Source organism: Corythoichthys intestinalis, chromosome 12 (genome assembly GCF_030265065.1).
Source record: "Corythoichthys intestinalis isolate RoL2023-P3 chromosome 12, ASM3026506v1, whole genome shotgun sequence".
NCBI lineage: Eukaryota > Metazoa > Chordata > Actinopteri > Syngnathiformes > Syngnathidae > Corythoichthys > Corythoichthys intestinalis.
The window spans coordinates 34,931,771-34,955,676 of NC_080406.1; the positions used below are offsets into that span (position 1 = coordinate 34,931,771).

The window sequence follows — 23,906 nt, forward strand, 5'->3', positions numbered from 1 at the left end:
GCTCCGCTGTCGAGACAAAGCGCACAAACATCAATGTAACATTTATATATTAATTTAATATGGCATGAAAGGCTTTGCTGGCGCACATGACTCCAGTAGGTAGCTTGTCGTGTAAAGGTGCGACACTAAAAAGGGTGACTGCGCTGACAGCCTGTGGCAAAAAAAAAAACACTGAAATCCCATCTCGGAAGAAGTGGAAGCTCCTACCTTGAAGTCGTAGTTCGCCTGCTTGCTTCTGGGGTTACTTTGGGTCGTTTGAGCCATAAAGAGGAGGACAAAGCATCAAAGTGTTCTTGTTTTATCTGACAATCATTCAGGTGTTTGCACCCATAGCTAGACAACGTCTTAGTTCTTATCCTGTTCTAAAGCTAAAAGCATGTGTACTGTATGTAGTGTTGCATTGGGCTGGAAATACATATTTCAGTTTTTAGTTGAATATTTTCTGAGCTAGAACTCTGGAAAAGTGAGTTAATAGAGAGTTACTTCCCCATCATTTGTGGTTTTGGTCAGCATCTAGTGATAGTAATAGACAACTGTCGGTTATTTGTTTATTGAAGGGCCTTCGATCAATTTAATAGATATCATTAATATTTTATGTACACAATCAGTTGTAGTTCACCTCAAGCAATAAAAATACTAAGCGATATTGAAATTTTTGACAATGTTGTTGTTAAAACAGTTCTGAAATTTGAATGAAAAACATCATTTGTTATAAAAATGGCATATCTAAAAGTTGACGATGGGAATTGATGTTTTGTGTTTCGATTGTTTTTATTGGAACGTTGTTTAACTACCGTAATTTTCGGACTATGAGCTGCCACTTTTTCCCCCCTCATTTTGAATCTTGCGGCTTTTAGTCCAACGTGGCTTATTGCTTCAAGAAGTTTCATTTTGCCATCACTACTCCCTTGAGGGAGAGTAAACCTCTGCTGCCACCTGCTGTCAATACTGTTGTCATCCAACATGCCTCCTAGCATGCATTGCAGCGCTACAGATGTAAATACCAATCAAAATTCATGTTTTGTGCTAATTATTTCTTCAGTTACTGTTCCAGTTGTTTTACAAATTGCGAGTTATGGTATTTTGGTAACACATTTGACAGCGGCGTCATCAAAATGCAATAAGACATCATTATTATGACATGACACTATCATGGGCATTAATGAATGCTTATGACAGATGTCATTAAGTGTCATCGGCAATTATATCACTAATTCCATTTATGTCCAGCTCGGATCTTTAACATCCATTCAAAAGTGAGAAAATCTGCCGGATGACAAAATGACAACTGTCATAAACATTTATTAATGGCAGTGTCAAGTCATAATTATGATAGTCTTATGACAGTGTTATGGTGCTGCTGTCAAATGTGTTACCAAAATACTATAACTCGCAATTAGTGAAACAACTGGAACAGTAACTGAAGAAATAATTAGCACAAAACATGATTTTTTAATGTTATTTACATCTGTAGCACGGCAATGCATGCTAGGAGGCATGTTGGATGACAACAGTGTGGACAACAGTGTTGCAGCCAATTGATACAAAGCTTCATGGTGGTTCAATTGGTCTTATGACAGTCTTATAATGCCGCTGTCAAATAAATTGTTACCGGTTAATATTTTTTCATGTAAATATCCCATAGTACAGTGAGGACAGCTGCAATTTATAGTCCAGTGCAGCTTATCTATGAACATGCCGTTTTTGTGTCAAATTTGTTGGGTGGCGACTTATAGTCAGGTGCGCCTAATAGTCCGAAAATTATAGCAATCCATTTATCAGATCAATACAGTATTCTGTTTAACTGTTTGATCAGAACCAACTGACCAACTAGGAAATGTAAATTTGTAGAAATAGTGTGGGATGACTTGCTCTGCTGGTCGCTAATTTTTTTTTAACAGTTTACTTTGGAATTGACGGGTTTATCTGTCATTGATTAAATTGGCTGGAATATCAGTCACTGGAATTGATAGATATGTTTATCATTGTAATCAACAGATATTTCCTATTATGGGAACTGATGAATAACTCTGTTTTTTGTGTCAAACTCAAGGCCCATTGGCCGGATCCGGTCTGGCTCATCATTTTGTGTGATCATGCACGACAACTTCATTTTCCTTGCTAAAATAAAATTCAAATACAATCTCTGTATTCCTCAAAAAATAGAAGCACATTTATCACTTTACCCTTTTCTTAAAAGTAAAAATTAGTATAAACATTTATAAATTAAATAAATATAAATTAAATTTTAAAAATACCCTATTTTCCACACTATAAGGCCCATTGGAGTATAAGGCGCACCTTCAGTGGATGACCTATTTTAAAACCATTTTTTACATACTGTATATGCCACACTGCATTATAAGCCGCAGTCGTAGTAGCAGTAGTAGTCATCGTGGCTGGGGTGGCGTGTTTTTTTTTTTTTTTTTTTTTTTTTACTTTTTGGGGTATTTTCCATACAAAGTTGATTATAAAATAATTTTTTTAAAAATTATGTTCTGTTTCTATCTTTTTGAGAATATTTGCTATTAGGTGGCTCAAAAATTAGGATTTGGACAGTTTTAACCCCCTCAGAGGTTTTTTTGGTCGGCAAAAAAAATCTGCTGATTTTGTTTTCAAAGAGCCAGAAATAGAAAAGAGGGCGTGCGAAACCTCATGATTTGATTTCGACAGGTGATGTTTCATCCAATCCTATCCCAAAAGTGGCAATAGCAACTAAATTCAGTGTATTTATTGGTTTGGAGACAAGAAGGCGTCATGTCCTTCAGCAGCATGCTTAAGTCTGAAGGGGTTAAGCTGAACAATGTCTCTTAATGATTCATCTATAGACCCCAATCACCAACGTCACACAATCACGTGATCGCTGTATTGTGCCGCCATATTGTCCGTCATTGTGTGTCCGTATTGTCATTGATCGTAGTTTCTAAAGGTGGATTCACTTGCAAATTATGGAAGCCCCGGTGCTTTCAGACGCTGTAAACTCATTGGATGAGTTGCATAAAAGTCATTATTTGGAAAAGCTTCGGTCGATCCAGTGTCCAGATCCATATTTGATGCCCAATCCGATGTTTCCTCCCATCCGGCCCTGTCCCATCTGTCAAAGCTCGTCCTGAGACCACAAAACTTCCAATCATACTCCAGTTTATGTCACGATGAGGAGTCGGGTCGGGACCGGCGCGAATATAAACAGACATTTGGTCAGCTAATCGTCACCGTTCTCACGATTGTAAAATGAAACTTGATCGACAACTGGCCGGTGTGTGCCGAAAAATAGCTGCCCCGCGTAAAATGTCCCCCCTGACGGGAGCGCTTATTTATAACGCTTTATTGACCTGAAAACATCAAACATTTTCATGGACGCATTACAGAAATGGATTTACGACTGTAAGATCAATTTTAAATAATTAAATTACACAAAATATTAATACTGTATTTTGGTAACAAATCGTGGACTGGGCCACATAACCATCTTTGAACATAAATGTATTAGTCTACAGGTTTTCACAACCATATCCCAATGACAATCACAAAGGTATGACATTTATTAGTTCAAGCAGAGTAAAATAATACATATTCACGGTACAAGAAAGTCGTTTCCATGTGGGCGCTCCCGTCAGGGGGGACATTTCACGCAGGGCGGCTATCTTTTGGCACAACACCTGTTGTTGCGCTCACCTTCTTGCTGCGCGACCGTGGCCACGAGCTCCGTAGTCTCCGTCTGATGATGTCTGCGATCGTGTTGGCATCATATTGATGTTTTCGCCTCTGTCTAACGGCTGTCGACACAAACGCAACATGGACCGAGATAAAACAAACCGTGCTGCTTTCGAGATTTGCCCTTTTAACAATGGGCACACAGCAACTACTAAAATGACCGTTTATCTTCTCTTTTACTGCAACCAACCGCCACACATGCCTTCACCATTTTGATTAATCATTGTTAACGATTGTCAGGAAGGTTTTTGGGTTCGTTTACTCGGCGGTGATTCCTTAGACAAGCAGAAAAAAAAACGCAGTAAGAGGAGGAATGTACGTTGCGGTAATATGTAAACACGATGAGCTGACGGACAATATGGCGGCACCAGTCAGAGGGGCGGAGTTGTGACGTCACGTGATTGGGGTCTATTATAGTTGTCTATTCATTTGCTAATCCATTAGCAGTAGATTAGTTGAGTAATTGTGGCAATCCGAGTTGTTAAACATACTGTAATGGCCCTCCAAAAGCAAATATGATGTGGTCTGCAACAAAGATGAGTTTGACACCACTGTTTTAAGTCATCTTTTCGCTGCTAGCTTCTCCCATTTTCCACTTGATAATCGTCAATGGCAGTGAAAGAGTTAAATATTTTGAACAGACAAATTACACGTTCTTAATTCCCTTATGGCCAACTAGCATCTAGAGTTGCTGTTCAACTTTTAAGGTCTTTATGAATATGCATTTACACTTGACAGAACCTTGGAGTCTTCAGTCCGCATGTGAATTAAATAAACGAAATATTTAATTGGCTTGTCTAATTATTCTCTTGCTTGGGGGCAGGAAAAACAAGTGTTCACATGAGGAGTTTGATTTCATATTGTTCTGAAGAAGAAAATCTCATGAATAATAGGGGGTGGGATTGTTGAGAACAAAAGAAGCACAGAAATTCTGCCGTCATTTGCATTACAGATACATTTGTAAGTTTAAAAGATGTCATTTTTTGAAAAGCGTCAAATATAGGAGGACTATACTGCATTTATTACCTGTCCAGAAAGAAGCAGTGGATCTGTTAAAGCTTGCAGATGGCGCGACTGTCAACGCACATACACACACACAGTTATGATGGATAAGAGTCGAGGTCTCGTTAATGTCAAGTGCTATATTTTATTTGAAGTTGGGTATACAAGTGAGAGATTGTTGTCTGGTGGAGAAAAAAATGACACTATCAGTGGGTGCAGCTTCAGAGTTTAAAGGCTTTCACACTCTTTGCTTGGATTATTTTTCACCTCCTCCAATAGCTTGTCGTTGGTGCTCAGCGGAGCAGACGTATAATGTTGAAGTGAACGCCACACCATCAAGATGAATTTCTTAGTTGACGCTGAGTGCCAATCCTCAACCCTGAGCCTCCAAGCCTGTGCCTTGTGCTGAATATTTTATTAAAATTTGAATTTGGTGTGTTTCGTGTCCGTGCTTTGAGGATCTTGCTAATGGGAAAATCTTTCACTTCTTAACGAGATCGAAATGTCACATCCAAACTTTTAAAAATGCTGTTTTATTTACCACGATAAGGTATGATGAAGACAGGCTGAAATCTACTTTTGCTATAATGAAGCACATTTCAAAATAGAATGTCACTCTATGGTGCCTGTTGCCAATATTAAATTTATAGTGTGTAAGATAAAAGGATATACAGTATACAGTGGGGCAAATAAGTATTTAGTCAATCACTAATTGTGCAAGTTCTCACACTTGAAAAAATTAGATAGGCCTGTAATTGTCAACCATGAGAGACAGAATGTGGAAAAAAAAAAAAAAAAAACAGAAAATCACATTGTTTGATTTTTAAAGAATTTATTTGCAAATCATGGTGGAAAATAAGTATTTGGTAAATACCAAAAGTTCATCTCAATACTATGTTATGTACCCTTTGTTGGCAATAACGGAGGCCAAACGTTTTCTCTAACTCTTCACAGGGGTTAGGGTTTTGGATTTTGGCCCATTCCTCCATGCAGATCTCCTCTAGAGCAGTGATGTTTGGGGGATGTCGCTGGGCAACACAGACCTACAACTCCCTCCCCAGATTTTCTATTGGGTTGAGATACGGAGACTGGGTAGGTCACTCCAGGACCTTGAAATGCTTCTTACGAAGCCACTTCTTTGTTGCCCTGGCTGTGTGTTTGGGATCACTGTCATGCTGAATGACCCAGTCACGTCACATCTTCAGTGCCCTTGCTGATGGAAGGAGATTTTCTCTTGATTTTCTCTTTCTCTCTTTCTCTTGATACATGGCCCCATTCATTCTTTCCTTTACACGGATCAGTGGTCCTAGTCCTTTTGCGGAAAACCAGCCCCAAAGCATGATGTCTCCATCCCCATGCTTCACAGTGGGTATGGTGTTCTTCGGATGCAATTCAGTATTCTATCTCCTCCAGACACGAGAACCTGTGTTTCTACCAAAAAGTTCTATTTTGGTTTCATCTCACCATAACACATTCTCCCAGTCCTCTTCTGGATCATCCAAATGCTCTCTAGCGAACCGAAGATGGGCCTGGATGTGTACTGGCACTGCAGGATTTGAGTCCCTGGCGGCACATTGTGTTATTTATAGTAGCCGTTGTTACTGTGGTCCCAGCTCTCTGTAGGTCATTCACTAGGTCCCCCCACCGTGCTCACCGTTCTTATCATTTTGACGCCACGGGGTGAGATCTTGCATGGAGCCCCAGATCGAGGGAGATTATCAGTGGTCTTGTATGTCTTTCATTTTTCTAATAATTGCTCCCACAGTTGATTTCTTCACACCAAGTCTTTTAGCTATTGCAGATTCAGTCTTCCCAGCCTGGTGCAGGTCTACAATTTTGTCTCTGGTGCCCTTCGACAGCTCTATGGTCTTGGCCATAGTGGAGTTTGGAGTGTGACTGACTGAGATTGTGGACAGGTGTCTTTGATACCGATAATGAGTTAAAACAGGTGCCATTTGGCATTGATACAGGTAACAAGTGGAGCCTCGTTAGACCTTGTTAGAAGAACTTAGACCTCTTTGACAGCCAGAAATCTTACTTGTTTCTAGGGGGCCAAATACTTATTTTCCAGTCTAATTTGGAAATAAATTCTTTAAAAATAAAACAACATAATTTTCTGTTTTTTTGTCCACATTCTGTCTCTCATGGTTGAGGTTTATCAATGTTGACAATTACAGACCTCTCTCATCTTTTCAAGTAGGAGAACTTGCACAGTTAGTCGATGACGAAATACTTATTTGCCCCACTGTATAATAGACATGTTGTAGTACGTACATATGGCGGAAAACACTCAGGTGACTTGAAGTTCCGCTCTGAGACCCCCAGTTTTGCCAAATTTCACAAAATTGTTCTATATGCATGTGTGATTCATCATTGGAAAGCTTAAAATCTCTATTTTCTAGGGTAGGAAAAAATTTGAACAGGACGGAATTTTTTTGACACCTTAAAAGTAGGTCAAATCAGGTGAGTGGAAAATAGACAGTTTTGAGACCTTTGAAATTTTCTCTTTTAATATAAGGTTTTGGACACCCATCCTGGTACTTACAATAATTAATAATGAACACTTCAAGATGATCCCCCTTTGTCTAATCAAGTCTTTCATTATCAATATGCATGCCCTAAGACATGTGGGTTGATGTACATTAATAAAGGAAATATTGTGTTCGTAAATGTAGATTTAATTTAGTCCTGTGTTGTTGTTTTTTTGTGTGAATAAACATGGCTAAACGGGGAGTTAGCTGTATAGTTAATGATAACTTTACTGCATGCAATTTTTGATTTGGCCTGATTTTAATCTGTGCAAAGAAAAAACATTTCCAGGGGAATTTTAGGGGTTAAATTCCAATACCATAATATTTTAAATTTTGCAGTGGGCTTTTAAAAATATTTTTTTAATTATGATTAAAGAATGTGAATGCAAGATACTGAGAATAAAAAGCTCCATATGCCATAGGGAACATATACAATTAATGTGAGTACATAACACTCTGTATTTATTGTATTTAGCCTTGAAGCCTAGGCTTTACGATTTAAGCATCTAATGTATCACATCGATATCATCCCATAATAAGCAATCCAAATGGCAGCAAGGGTCAAAAAGATAATGGACAGCATGCTAGTCAGTTAGCCTGTTGTGTCCATAATTCTCGTGCTACCGCTCGACTGCAATGTATGACTTTTTGTGGCTTTCTGAGAACTGTGCAGGTGAGAGCATGAGAGGGCATAATTAAAGACACCATGATTTTAACAAGATATTATCGTGTACTTACCGTCTTTTGATCCCAAAACTCTGTGTAGCATGTAACACCGAGTGTCAACACACAGCTGTGAATGGCCACAGGGGATGTGGGGATTTTATGGGTGAAACACGGTAATGTAACAAGGGTCGCGATGCAGAAGTTACAGACAAGGAGTGGTCGAGATTTTCTTTTTCATATATTTACCCTTTTAAAAGTTTTTTTCTGTCATTTTTCTTTGTCCGGGTTGATTATTTATCATCTAAAATATTGGGGAAAATGTGACTAACAAAAAAAATACAATTAAGCGATAGTGGTATGTGGTAGATATCCGTGACCTATTTAGAGACACTATTTTTTTTCATTGTGATGTAATTTGTCTAAAGGTTTCAAATATGCGAGTGAATAATTTTTTTAAAGTCGTCTTTTTTTTTTTTTTAACTAAATATTAGATATCAATTAATGATTCTAAGCTAAAAATGATAAACATTTCGAATAATAAATATAATTATGTACCTTCCTTTTATGGCTGGGTTGAAACAAAAGCGGTTTTGCAGTTTCTGTAAACGGGGATCTCCAGTGTAAAACGGACAAATTAAAAATAGTCCGGGTGCATAATGCGTCATGAAACTGCTATGGCAGCATATAGACATATTGTTCTATCAAACGCAACAGTTCTTTTGGCATAAAATACAGCAGTTGATTTATATATACATATATATATATATGGCGGAAAACACAGACAAGACTAAAAAAGCAGTTTCTGCTCTTGCACTCCTCTTTAAAAGAAACTGCTGTATTTTAAGCCAAAACAACTGTTGTGTTTGATAGGACAGAATGTCTATATGCTGCCATCGCAGATTCATAGCACATTAAGCCCCCAAACTATTTTTAATTGGTCCGTTTTACCCTGAAAACCCCCATTTACAGACATCGCGCAACCGCTTTTGTTTCAACCCAGCCATAAAACAAAGTTAATAAATTATATTTATTATTCAATATGTCCGTTGTTTTCAGCTTAGAATCATTAATTGATGTCTAATGTTTCGTTTAAAAAAAGAAAAAAAAACTTGTTCACTCACATATTTTAAACTGATAAAAAAAATTATGTCACAATGAAAAAAATGGCGTATGTAAAAAAGTTGCGGATATCTACCTCATAACTATCGCTTAATTGTATTTTTCTTTGTCACTGTCGCATTTTCTCCGATGTGTTGGATGATAAATAATCGATCCAAACAAAGAAAAATTGAAGAAAAAAAAGTTAAAAAGGGAATATACAGTATATGAAAAAGAAAATCTCGACCACTCCTTGATGTCTGCGATTTCTGCATCGCGACCCTTGTTATATTACCATGTTTCACCCATAAAATCCCCCAAAAATCCAGCTGTGGTCATTAACATCTGTGTCTTGACACTCCATGATACATGCTACATGGAGTTTTTCGATCAAAACAAGATAAGTACGCAATAATATCTCAAGTTCAAGTCATGGCGTCTGTAATTCTGCTCTCGTGTGCTCCCACTTCCGGATAGGGTTTTGCTGTTTAAAAAACTTTAAAAAAAAAAAAAAAATGCCCTCCTGTTCAAAATGTTTCTTCCCCCAGAAAATTGAGGTTTTAAGCTTTCCAATGATGTATCAAACGTGCATATTGGGCAATTTTCAAAGTTGGCTAACTGGAACTTCAAGTGACCTGAGTGTTTTCCGCCATATACAGTATATATCAAGGGCGTATAACGCCCAACTCATCAACTAAACAATTGGCTTTTTGAACAAAAAGTCAAACGGCCCATCTAAACAACTGACGGACAGTCCAATAATCAGGTGGATATTGTGTCAGTTTGTTTGTTTGGTCAGATTGCAAGTGGTCGGTTAGTCAATTGGTTAGTCAGTTAATTCATCAGTAATTCGATTGTTAATTTGTTGATCTATTCATCCGTTAGTCTTGTGATGTTTTTGAAGAAAGTATTTTTGTACCAATGGAAATATAAGGTACGGATCTTGTTTGCTTGGTCATATTTTTGCACATTTGTCTCTAAAGTCATTTAATCTATGTGTTTTTCGCCACGTCGAATGAATAAATCCCATCCCCGTAAATCATACGGCAGATTAAACGGCTTCTGCTGAGTAGCTCCTCGTTAATCCATTTATTCCCAACGGACAGCAAAAAATCCGAGCCGACCTCGCCTGTTCCAGCAAGACAACAATTGCTTTGTGCATTAATTATGATAACAGATGCATATTAAACAACATGCTGAATGCCCTATGGATCTTTTTTTTCTATTCATAACTGTAAAAAACGTGTTATGCTGCCATTGGACTCATGTCTTGCAAAAGCAGAGGATTTGCCTTTTAATGAAGGTGGGATTATAATTTAATTGTTAATTACAACAGTCACAAAGGAGCAGCTGTCAGCCTTTCATCTCTACCTGAGTCACTTAGAACAAAGAAAATTATGAGGGATAAACCATTTTTATCATCGCCATAGTCATTTTCTTTATTTTAACAGTCCTAATCCTTTTTATTTATTTAGCAAGGTCCTTCGGAAAAGCATTTGCTGCTTGATTTGCTGAGTGGAGGACTGCTAATCCTCCTCTGTCTTTAGTGAGGGCACTCTTCAATTAGTTGCTCATCTCTTCAAACGCACATATCTATGAAGGCTGGCCAAGCTCGGACCTTGACGGACTCAGTGCAAAATCTATCAATGCTTCCTTGAAAGCATAGCATAGGGAACCTGTTGAGCAGGGTATGGCACCAGATGTTTATTCATTAGCAACCAATTCCCTCCTCCAAACTGGCAAAGTCAAATGTCATAACCTCAACCTCCAATGTATTTTTGCTGTTAAATTTATTGCACCTCTTTGTTGAGTCTCCTATACTTCCACGGTAAGGCGAGGGTTAAGCGTTTCTGCGTTCTGCCAGATCTGGCCTTGCTCAGTGACCCTCCTTCCCAGCTGGTTTGAATAGGATCCAATTATCAGCTTTCATGAACGAGCGGAGGTGGATATCTAATTGCATGTTATTAATATTTCAAATAGATTTAGCCCACTCCCACTTTTGCTGATAAAGAGACACACCAGTGGGCTACAACTACAAGAATAGAGCTAAATCACACCCATTATGTTGGATTCTTTTTGCTCACCTTGCTATTATGAGGGCCTCATGTTTCATTTACCTTATACATGAACCTATGCTACAGGAAAAATGGATTTGACTAGCACAATCCTCATTAAACTTGTATACTGTGTTTTGGCTTTGCTGGGTCAGTTATCGCATTATAACAGCTAAACATCAATTGGCAACTCCACAGACACCAGGCGTGCAGTAAACCTGTCCATATTTTTTGCGAAACTGCAAGTGAAAACACGCTCAAGTTACGACTCGTACATCACAAAACCCACAGATTAGCCAATTCTATTTATTGCACACGATTTGCATTAGAAAAAGGAGTAGCGATTAGGGTCGGTGAATGAAGGTAGCAAATAATGTTGACGTCAGTGTAGCGCTAGCAGTTAGCATAATGACGGTTTTAGGTAAAATTCAGTTTGATTTTAATAAATGATATGATTATGCAACATAAAAAATAAATTACACTAAGCTAAAACTACACTAAGGGCTGTTTGGTCCCTGTACGACCGGCGTCAGAGTTTGGTCCGCATTGCCAGCAGTAAGTCAAATTCGTTCCCAGTGAGGGTTGGACTCCACCAAGGCTGCCCTTTGTCTCCGATTCTGTTCGTAACTTTTATGGACAGAATTTTTAGGCGCAGCCGAAACGTTGAGGGGTTCCGGCTTGGTGGCCTCAGCATTACATCTCTGCTTTTTGCAGATGTTTTGGTGCTATTGGCTTCATCAAGCCGTGACCTCCAGCTCTCACTGGAGCAGCCCAGTGTGAAGCAGTTGGGATGAAGACCAGCACCTCCAAATCCGAGACCATGGTCCTCAGTCGGAAAAGGGTGGCGTGCTCTCTCCAGGTCGGGGATGAAATCCTGCCTCAAGTGGAGGAGTTCAAGTATATTGGGGTCTTGTTCATTAGTGAGGGTAGGAGAGAGCTGGAGATTGACAGGCGGATCGGTGCAGCGTCTGCAGTGATGCGAACTCTGCACCGGTTCGTAGTGGTGAAGAAGGAGCTGAGCCGAAAGGCGAAGCTCTCAATTTACCAGTGGATCTAAGTTCCTACCCTCACCTATGGTCACGAGCTGTGGGTCGTGAGCGAAAGGACAAGATCCCGCAAACAATCCACAGGGGCTCTCCCTTTGAGAGGAGCCAGTTGAGGTGGCTCAGGCATCTATTTCGGATGCCTTCTGGAAGTCTCCCCGGAGAAGTTTTCCGGGCATGTCCCACCGGTGGGAGAACCTGGGGATGACCCAGGACACGCTGGAGAGACTATGTCTCTCGGCTGGCCTGGGAACGCCTTGGGATCCCACCGGAGGAGCTGGTTGAAGTGGCTGGGGAGAGGGAAGTCTTGGCTTCCCTGCTAAAGCTGCTGCCCCTGCGACCATACCCCAGATTAAGACGCAGATGATGGATGGATGGATGGATGGATGGATGGATGGATGGATGGATGGATGGATGGATGGATGGATGGATGGATGGATGGATGGATGGATGGATGGATGGATGGATGGATGGATGGATGGATGGATGGATGGATGGATGGATGGATGGATGGATGGATGTCCGCCACTGACACCGATAGATGTCCAATCCGTTTGAACAGAGATAATCGCTGCCAGCCTCACCCAGTTCATGGATGTCTCTCATCGTCAACGTCAACAAATGAGTCAAACAATAAATATTTTCTTTTTTTGTCTCATGTCGTTGGATGTTTTATATTGTCTGTGATATATTAAGTATATTCCCACTAATGCCAAATAGTCGCACACTGGCACAGTCAAATCAAAGTCTCAATTCAAAGGAAACAAGAAAAGGCAGAACTAAACTAACAGTGCTTGGAAGAAACCTTTTTTCAGACATGTCTCTCAATGTCACCCATCAGTAATTGCATTGAACAGCTTCAGAGGTCATATGGCACAAGTGAAAGGGAAGTACTTATCAAGCGGCAGTCTTTATTCAAGTGCAATGTGTCCTTCATGTGTCAAACATTAAAAGACGCTCCAAGTTTCGGTAAAAAAATGCTGAAAATACATTTCAATCCATGCCTCGCCAATGTAAGATATATTTGGAATGATAGTTTCCATTGTTTAAAACTGCTCTGTAACACTAAATATCAGATTACATAAATCCGTCTATTTTGGCTTTGACTTTGGTGGCAAAGGTCACGCCATCCCTTGAAGATACCACATACATATACTGTATATCGTGCATCCCAGTGGGGGGGGGGAATTACACCCGAAAAATTACATTTTTGATGTATTTTTTTGTATGTAAACATATTCTCCATAATCAGAGGTCTGAGGAACTCACAATTTATACTAGGTGTTGTCTGTCCCTTTGAAAGTAGAACTCAGTGTGAGGGTGGTAATTATGTATGTTGGCGGGATTATAATGTCACGATTTGGTCAAATTTCACTTGTTTTACTTTCAAACGCAGACAGATAAAATATTTACTTGGTTGTTTTAATTTCAAACTTCATTGGTTGCCAGGCACTCCGGAAACGTAACTATTTGTACACAAGCACGTGAATGTCAAATTTTCCCATTTATGTGCCCGCAGAATTATACTCTACAAGTCTCCACTTGTTCCTCTCCAATTATTTACATGCCTTGTTGTGACAGATTCAAACTCAATGCCGTTTCTCAGTTCAGTTTTGAAATAGAGAACTGACCCCCGCGATCTGAACCTAATATGAATGCATCCCTGTACTATGATGGATATAACAATTAATTTCATCTATTTTATCTTGTATTTTGAGGTGAGATATTTTAGGGGGAACCAAACATGTACTGCTCATAAAGAATCTAAAGTGTTTCATATAGTTCTACAGTATTTTTATTTCCTACAGATTGGCTGACCTGCATGGCTGCTGTGCTGACATTTTTCAAAGTAGATGAAAGCAATTTCCCCACAACTTGCCTACTAGTTTGTTCCAACTCAATTTAATCTCAACGTGAATCACAAGTGCTTGTTTCATATGTTACCAGAAAAGTTTCTAATAGGGAGTTGATTGCTCAGCTTTATAAGACAAGTGCAGTATGTACAGTATTATGGAAACAATGGTAATGCATGTTGTGGCCATGGTGTACAAAAATGTATATTTAAGTGCCAATGACCAGAAAAACTTCCAATGACGACATTCTCATCAACTACAATTTTTCAGCATTGGCTGCCATTGACGACAATAGACAGTCCGCTTTGACTGGGAGAGGCTAGCAACAAATGATCGCTGTCAGCCCTCACAATCAAAACGGATTGGACATCCATCGCCACCAAGGGGACAATGGCACACGGTAATTCACCACCAGCCCATGGTACCAGTCCCTGGTGTACGCCACCTCTACCAGAGAAAGTTCTGTTACTTGCTGAATTCTGTTAATTAAGTTACTGTTAGGGAGAAATAATGAACGAATGGATTATTTCTGTTATTTCCCATGGAGAAAAACAGATTGCATTTGACCTTAGAGTTCCTTTTTAATAAACATACAAATGCACCTGAATAAATTGAAATGCCTTAGTTTAAAAGTATAACTAATTTAAGACAAATTTGTTAAACACATGGGAAATTGCTTATCAGAAGGCAGCTGCATGTCTTAGCAGATGTGTTGTTTCATTTTAAAACCCCAGTCGTAGCTAAGCAAGTTGAAATATTTTTTGTCTAACATTTTTCAGTCCCATGAGTTGGATGATTGAGCCACAGATGAGGTGCAAAAAGAAATTGAAAAAACAAAAATGAGGCCAGAGTTATTTTTTCATTCCAGTGAAAATACACTCTCACAGGACAGTGTAGCTTGTCAGTCATCCAGGTCATCGTAATGTTCCAAGGTTGACTCAAGGCAAGTTGACTGTTCTATTCAATATTGAGATTTCTGTCATTCCTTGCTCACACCACGCTGTCCAAAAGGACAACACATTTTTGTTGTAATCTCAAGTGAAAAGTTTTTTTTAGGCCACAGAGCTGATGTGTCCGGTATACAAATCTAGTTTCTAGACTTTGACCTTAAATGACCTTTCTAATAATTATTTCAAGTAATGCAAATGTAATCCTCAAATGTTAAATTGCGATGCACTGCATGAAATTGTGTCCGCGAAATTTTCTGACATTCCAGGGTTACTGATTTTCTGTGTCAGGTTGGCGGTGAAATTTGTTCTGCCATTGGCATTAAAAACCCTTAACTTTGACTTGACGAAACATATAAAAACCTTGTGCTAGGTTGCTATCAACTTGTGCTATAGGTGTCCCGATTCCTTGGATGTAAAAGAGAAAACAAAATGGGGATGAATGAATGAATGAATGAATGAATGAATGAATGAATGAATGAATGAATGAATGAATGAATGAATGAATGAATGAATGAATGAATTTATTGTCATTGTCATCATCATCATAATCATTGACAGTTTCAGAGTGTGGAATTTGCCCGAAAGAAAGACGATGACAGACAAAGGAAAGACGGGAAAAAGCAAATGCTTATTGATACCCGTCCCCCAACAGCCCGGGACGCACAGTCAAGCATGTTTGTGTTACAGTCCAGTTATTATCAGTTTTTTTGTTTGTTTATTTTTTTTCTTTTTCTTTTTCTTTTTTTTTTACTCACATTTGATTCAAAAGTCATTGATTGCCATGGAATTTCACATATTGTCAATTTGAGTGGGTTCATTTTATCAGTTGATGTCCAAGTTGGTGTAGGGAGGGATGGCCGGGGGTATCATGGAGGCCCATCTCTGCTGTATCCGCTTCAGAAGATTAGTCATCATCCTCCCTTGCCCGGTTCCCGCGCGCGAGCCTTTCATGATCCTGGAGCTCCTTGATGATTTTTGTGGCCATTTGAGCGGTGGCATCACTTAACGCTGCTTGTTCCTTCGTCACCTGGGACAATTTGTCGCCGTTGTTACGAGCAACCTCCATTGCCTCGTTGAGGTGACTCTTCATTCTCATTGAGAATCGGTGTACCCAGAGGGCACCAAGGAGCAACAGGAAGGCGAGCGCCATCAGAGAGCCGAAGATAAAGAGGTCCTCGACGTCCTCCATCTGGAGAGACGTTAAGCATATTGGCCTCCATTTTCCCCAGGCATCCTCCACATAACCAGACGTGAAGGTGTTGGCCGGACATGGCCGTTGGCTTGGTGTAGGTCTCATTGTAGAAAATATTTTGTCCAAAGAGCTGAGTGTCCAGTCGACAAGCTCCATCTCACAGCAGGTCAAACACAGCACTCGCGTTGCAATGGCAGATCAGTAATCTAATTTTACTGGAGGGCATATCTTTAAAGCAATGTTATGTCTTATTCTCCGTCCCTGACATTTAATCATCCTTTGCTTGCCATTTTGTTGTGGGAACAATCTGTGCGGATGTGTGTGTGTGCAGTGCAGCTATGACTCACTTTGGTCCATGTAGTGTTTTTTTATGGCTTCTCTGTACATCTTTTTGAAGTAACTCAATGATTTTATACTCGTAAGCGCTGCATCACATGTATTCCATAGGCGAGCCCCAGTGTTTGTAATCGAGAAAGATTTTAATGTTGTCCTAGTAGTCTGATAGGAAAATAATCTATTTTCTCTCAGGTCGTAGGAGGATTCCCTTAGTTGGAATAATGCTTGTAGGTTAGGCAGGAGACTGTTTGCGTGGGCCTTGTACATCATTTGAGTAGTTTTGAAGTTAACCAAGTCATAAAATTTTAATCGCTTGGACTTGATGTAAAGTTCGTTTGTGTGCGCTCTGAACGGTGATTTATGAATAATTCTAATGGCCTTTTTTTGAAGGATAAAGAGTGGACAAAGATGTGTTGTGTATGTGTGTCCCCAGATCTCCAAGCAGTAGCTGAGGTGCGGCAAGACAAGCGCGCTGTAAAGGGTTTGGAGAGCCCTCTTATCTAGCATATTTTGAGCTCTAAAGAGAACGGAGATGCTCCTAGCAAGCTTGTTGCGCAACTGCTCCACATGAGGCTTCCAAGTTAGACGGTGATCTAGGACAATACCTAAGACTTTGTGTTGCTGTACTCTTTGTATCGCAACATTGTTTATTTGTATGTTCTCGTTAAGGCCTTTTCTGGGATGAGGGATACTACTGTGCTCTTCTGGGTGGAGTAGCACAGTGTAGCACAGAAAAGCTGTCTTTGATATTAGGCTCAATCTTCGAGTTAGTGGGGGTTTAATTAATCGGTGGAGTTGATTTCAAAAAATTTCGTGCAGTTTCATTCATTCATTCATTCATTTTCCATGACACTTATTCCTCACGAGGGTCGCGGAGGTGCTGGAGCCTATCCCAGCTAACAACGGGCAGTAGGCAGGGGACACCCTGAACTGGTTGCCAGCCAATCGCAGGGCACAAGGAGACACACAACCATTCACGCACACACTCATACCTACGGACAATTTAGAGTGTTCAATCAGCCTACCATGCATGTTTTTGGGATGTGGGAGGAAACCGGAGATCCCGGAGGAAACCCACGCATGCACGGGGAGAACATGCAAACTCCACACAGGAAGGCCGAAGCCCGGGATTGAACCCTTGATCTCAGAACTGTGAGGCAGATGTGCTAACCACTCAGCCACCGTGCCGCCCCTTCGTGCAGTTTGTCATATATTTTTTAGTTTCAGGGCTCTGGATTAGCTAAGCTAGCGCCAGTCAATGGTGCCCATTAGCATGCTAATAAAAAAATATATTAACAGATTTAACATAGTCAAATAAATTCAAAATGCAGATCATTGCTCAAAATACCCATGCGACCGAAACAATGTCACACCAAATTGCCAATGCGTAATGTGACCGCAATAGAGAAGAGTGCTTCGGCCATTCTTGCTTAGTCTGCTGGGGAGTCCCTTTCGGCCCAAAAAAAAAAAAAAAATCAGCTGTGAAAAAAATCAATCTGATATCACTCCGCTCTGCTTGCCAAGACAGCATGTTCCCTTTAGAGCTGCTAAATTACAACTATTGTTGTTCATTCTACAATTATTGACATGCAATTGTAAGTTTTAATAACTATATCCTGAAAACCAACACTATTGATTAGGGATGGGAATCAAAATCCGACTCCAATTCGGAACCGGTTCCGAGTGTTTCGAGGCCTCGACATCATAATGAAAAAGCCTTAATGATCCCTTTAACAATCCCTAAAGACGCATATTTCGTCGTGACGTGTCTTGTTGTCCAGACGCATCAAACTAACATGGCGCCAAGAACCACTCACTCCAAAGTTTGGCTACACTTCACCAGGAAAAAGGGTGAAAATGAAAGGTTACGATAGTTTAGCACGAGCATTGCCGCCGTAAACATAACAATGACAGCACGTAGGTTTGAACGCTCGAAAGTGTGTCTTCACTTCACGTCCTCACCGAGACGCTAAGGCTCAGTCCTGGCTATACAGCTAGCTAAACTCCCAAATGACGATGCAGAAGACGTTGGTATAATTTGCTGACTTTATTCAACCATCACTTGAAACTAAAACTAGAAATGAAACAAATCAATTTCATCCCCAATAACAAACAGGTTTGCATCAACGTAAATCAGCGATGATTAGTTGCTAACATAGTAATAACAAACAGTTAGCATGCGTTCGCTAGCATTAGCACATCGTTTAAACCACTACACAACTGGATTTAAGTGTCTGATCGCAAGTGGAAACATACAACAACAACACAGAAGATGATACATACAGGCGTTGGCTCTGTAGATATTTTACAAACATTAACAAAGAACCATTTCCTGACCTTCTTCAGTGAATAACCCAGAGAGGGTTATTTGGTTATTATCTATTTAATTAATAGTGCTATTATTATTATTATATTATATTATTATTTTTATTATATTTACTTTTGCTCCATGAAGAATCCACAGAGGGTTATTTGATTGTGACTTTCTGAAAAACAATATTTTTTTTACATTTACGCACTCCTGCAATCGTCACACTTTTTCTGTTACAAACTGACCCCGGCCTCTCATCAGAGAAGGGAAAAGTTATGTGGCCCTCACAGGAAAACATTTGGGGACATTGCCAAAGGCAGAACAACGACCTATATGCCAAAATATACCAATATTTTTTTATTTCTATTAGAAAAATGTTTCAGTAAAACTTATTGCCACAGTTAACATTGAGGCTTTGGGCCTCTTTTGACCTTGTGAGTTTGTAAGGTTTTGACTTCTGATTAAACAAACTTGATGCCAATCAAAATGTTTGTTCTTCTTTTTCCCGAAATTAGAATCGATAAGAGAATCGATAAAGAATCAAATCGTTAAACAATATTGATAATGGAATCGGAATCGTAAAAATCGTATCAATTCCCATCCCTACTATTGATTGCATGGTTCATCAGGGATTCTCCTGCATGCATACATTGTTTTTTATTGGTATGCTAAGCAGGCACCATTGACTTGTGCTAGCTTAGCCACTCCGGAGACCTGAAACAAACAATTAACTGACAAACTGCACGGATTTTGGTATAATCAACTCCACCGACTAATTGAACGCCCGCTAACTCGAAGATTAAGCCTTATGTCAAAAATTCTGAACTTCCCCTTTTATGTCTGCATATTACAACGTTATATAAAGTATTACATTATACAATATACATTGTAACATACAGTCTATATATATGTTAAAAATACAATTTATATTACACTTCTCCCCCAGTTGCCTCATGAATGAGAATCATCTTTATTTACCTAGTCATTTCTAAGACCAAAGAATATTAAAAAAAAAAAAAAAAAAAAAAAAAAACTACATGAGGCGCCCCGATTCTTTTGATGGGAAAATGGTGGTGGTCACAAGAATATGAGTACGAGATGGGCCCAACTAGCTAACTAGCTGTTTTGTCACAGGACCAATGAATAACTGATTGGCATGTAAGGAAGTCGTTTCGCTAACCAGCACCACAACAACAACCTTTAGTAGACCCACAAAGACTCTTTAACAAAGATTCAGAAATGAACTGTTTTGGATGAACGGTCTTCCTGCCTTAATTTCGGCTTAGCAGAGAATCACTCTCATTCCCATTTACTTTTCTGACTTGTCGATGTCTAAGTGCTAAGTGCACATCAATATCAATATAGATCACAGACTCTAAGTGTCTGCTGTGATGTTGAAAAAGCCTGATTTTAAAGTTTAAACCAAAGTGGAGAGTATATCGGTAAAAGGCAGGTTTGTTGTTTTGCTTCAGCATGGTGCCTGTGCTCTCCATGAGGTACGGCTTCTGATGTTGTCTTTAAAAGCCCAGGGCTCAGAATAGGACCTTTCTATCTGTACGGCTGTGTCTGCATGATAAAAAGATTTCCCACAGCTGGATGCTGGCCTATCTCCGCATTGATGGTAGGAACACTTGGCGGTGTGTGTCAACTATGTCATTGTGGTCCAAATGTAGACTGGCCAATCACAGCTCCGCACAGAAAACAGCTCTGACACTTTCCTAAATTCAGTGATGCATTATGGGACTTTTTTGTAGCATATTGGAAATCATTTGGCCGTACTCCATACCTGTATAAGCGACACATGATATATAAAGCTGTTGAAGGCAAGCCACAAATAGATAGGGCAGGTTCTGGAGAAAGCGAGGTCGTCAAGAGAATCACTTCAGAAACTAACTTTTACACTCCAATGTAAGCAATATATAAGCATGAATATTATAACTATGGCTCTTAGTATGTTTTTTTTTCTGATATATACTTTATTTTCCAGACTATATGTCACACTTTTTTCATAGCTTGTCTGGGCCTGTCACTTACATGTTTTTCACCCACACCAACAGCCACAAGAAGCATAATAAGCATACACAGTACTTTCAGAATTGCAGTTGTTCAGCAGTGATGGTGAAGGATGGATTTAGTTGTGATTTGGACTGAAAACAAGAATTTGGTGAAGAAATTCTGTTGTGTAATTCAGGCAATAGTTATCCAAATAATATTTAACTCATTGTCTTCCACTGACAACATTCAAACAGATATTCAAACTTGGAGGACAGGCTGTGAATGCTCAGTGACACTGATGTTGTTGGACGTCTAATCCATTCTGAATGGAAGGGCTGGCAGTGATCATAGCTGCCAGTCTCTCACAGACAAAACAAATTGGACATCTAGCACCTTCAATGGCAGCCAATGAGTTAATATGTTACATTAAAGGTGTGATGTGGAGTTTGTCACTTTTTTGCTCACGACTGCCACTGTAGCCTCTGGGTCTAACTCGTGCATGGCGTGCATGTACTCAAAAAAATGAAACATAGTATTTATGCAGGAACCTTATTTCCACACAACTGCTTTAAGTAACTTTACCGTTTTTTGGACTATAAGTCGCAGTTTTTTTTCATAGATGGGCAGAGGGTGCGTCTTATACTCTGGAGCAACTTATGTGTGATTATTTACGGTCGGGTCGGGCTGACTTCTCTCTTCTTAACCTTTTTTTAAAATAAATATATATTCATATATTTATACTAAAACGATGTATGAATGTTAAATGAAATAAATAATTTGGATAAAACAGAGAAGGCGCTGTGCACGCTTGCGCACGTGAACGCAGTGGCCCCACTCTCTTTTCAATCTTCCCCTCCCACCTCCTGGCGCCCTCTGCAAGCATCCTGGTTTTTCCTTTTCGATATGGAGCAGCTATAGGAGTGAAAAACAAACTAAAGGCAGGGGAATTGAAACGCAAACAACTGCGGTAGGAGTGGGAAATGGAAAGGATTCAAATTGATTGTTGAAGATGCTATAGGAAACCTGTGTCGGCTTCGCTGAATGTAAACGAATGTAGCGCTTTGTCTCATACGAGAAAAATATTTAAGTAACTTTTCCAGCGTTATTTTGTTGTGTTAATGCAAAATCATCATAAAAATATGTAGACTATTTAAACATTGAGAAAACTTGTTTTTTTTCTGCCAACTCAAGGAGATTAAAATAAATGTCAAATCCACCATCTGCCTGTTAGAACAGACACGCAAATATAAAAGATATAAATGTTTATTGAATATATATTGTTATCTTTATGCGTATATCATCACAAACGGGATCACACAAAACGCAACCACGCATCACATCCTCACAAATAAAAGATGAAATTTCGTTTTTTTTTTTCGGGCTCGTGCCCGGAATAAAACATAAAATTCCGTTTTTTTTTTCGGGCAAGCGAATCAAGTTAATTGATCGGGCTCGGGCCGCGTCAGGCTTTAATACCCTCAGGCCGGTCGGGCTGGATTCCTTAGGCCCGATCTAACTTCTAGCGTCGTGTAATGTTAGCATACCGTACACCTATTCAGCCTGTTGTTCTCTATTGTATTTTAGATTGCATTTCAAGATGACATGTCTGTTCTTGGTGCTGGATTCTATCAAATAAATTTCCCCCCAAAAATGCGACTTATACTCCGGTGCAACATATATATGTTTTTTTTCTTTTCATTGCGCATTTTTTGGCTGGCGCGACTTATACTCAGGTGCGACGTATGTCCGAAAAATACGGTAAGTATGTAATTAAATGAAAAATGCCTAAATGATTTAAGTCAGCCTTGATAAACTACTTGAACAAGCAATTCCTATTCAAACATTTTACATGCAAAATGTGTAACCACCTTTTGTTTTCATAAAGTAGGAGTGTTAATTTTAAATATTCATTGTGATGTTGTTAATATCCTGGTTGAGTGGGGGACCCTAGTGCAGATCATGGGCCTAACTGGAAATTTTACCCCACTGTTGCACTCGCGACAGGTAACAGAGAGACGTTGCGTCCCAAAAGTAAGCAGAGAAGTCAGGCTCATTATTATGGTATGTGTTTTTTCAACCGATCACACTCCAGCTATTTACAGTGGGGCAAATAAGTATTTAGTCAACTACTAATTGTGCAAGTTCTCCCACTTGAAAATATTAGAGAGGCCTGTAATTGTCTACATGGGTAAACCTCAACCATGAGAGACAGAATGTGGGGGAAAAAAATCCAGAAAATCACATTGTTTGATTTTTAAATAATTTTTTTGCAAATCATGGTGGAAAATAAGTATTTGGTCGATACCAAAAGTTCATCTCAATACTTTGTTATCTACAGTTGTGGTCAAAAGTTTACATACACTTGTGAAGAACATAATGTCATGGCTCTCTTGAGTTTCCAGTTATTTCTACAACTCTGATTTTTCTCCGATAGAGTGATTGGAACAGATACTTCTTTGTCACAAAAACATTCATGAAGTTTGGTTCTTTTATGACTTTATTATGGGTTAACAGAAAAAGTGATCAAATCTGCTGGGTCAAAAATATACATACAGCAACACGAATTAGCAATTTCTTGTGAGTGATTGTTGACTTGAACAATCATTGACTTGAACAAGTCAGGAAAGTCACTTGGAGCCATTTCAAAGCAGCTGCAGGTCCCAAGAGCAACAGTGCAAACAATTGTTTGTAAGTATAAAGTGCATGGCACTGTTTTGTCACTGCCACGATCAGGAAGAAAACGCAAGCTATCACCTGCTGCTGAGAGAAAATTGGTCAGGAGGGTGAAGATTCAACCGAGAATCACCAAAAAGCAGATCTGCCAAGAATTAATAGAAGCTGCTGGAACACAGGTGTCAGTGTCCACAGTCAAGCGTGTTTTGCATCTCCATGGACTGAGAGGCTGCCGTGCAAGAAGTAAGCCCTTTCTCCAAAAGCGGCACCTTAAGGCTCGACTGAAGTTTGCTGCTGATCACATGGACAAAGATAAGACCTTCTGGAGGAAAGTTCTGTGGTCAGACGAAACAAAAATCGAGCTGTTTGGCCCCACTGCCCAGCAATATGTTTGGAGGAGAAAAGGTGAGGCCTTTAACCCCAAGTATACCATGCCTACCGTCAAGCATGGTGGTGGTAGTATTATGCTGTGGGGCTGTTTTGCTACC

At 39.6% G+C, this 23,906-nt stretch overlaps 1 protein-coding gene across 1 annotated transcript in view; it reads left to right on the forward strand.

Annotated features, from left to right (window-relative positions):
* The window catches only part of LOC130926924 (glypican-6-like), a 199,086-nt gene that overhangs the window by 95,283 nt on the left and 79,897 nt on the right, over window positions 1-23,906 (forward strand). The gene's annotated exons all lie outside the window — the stretch shown is intronic.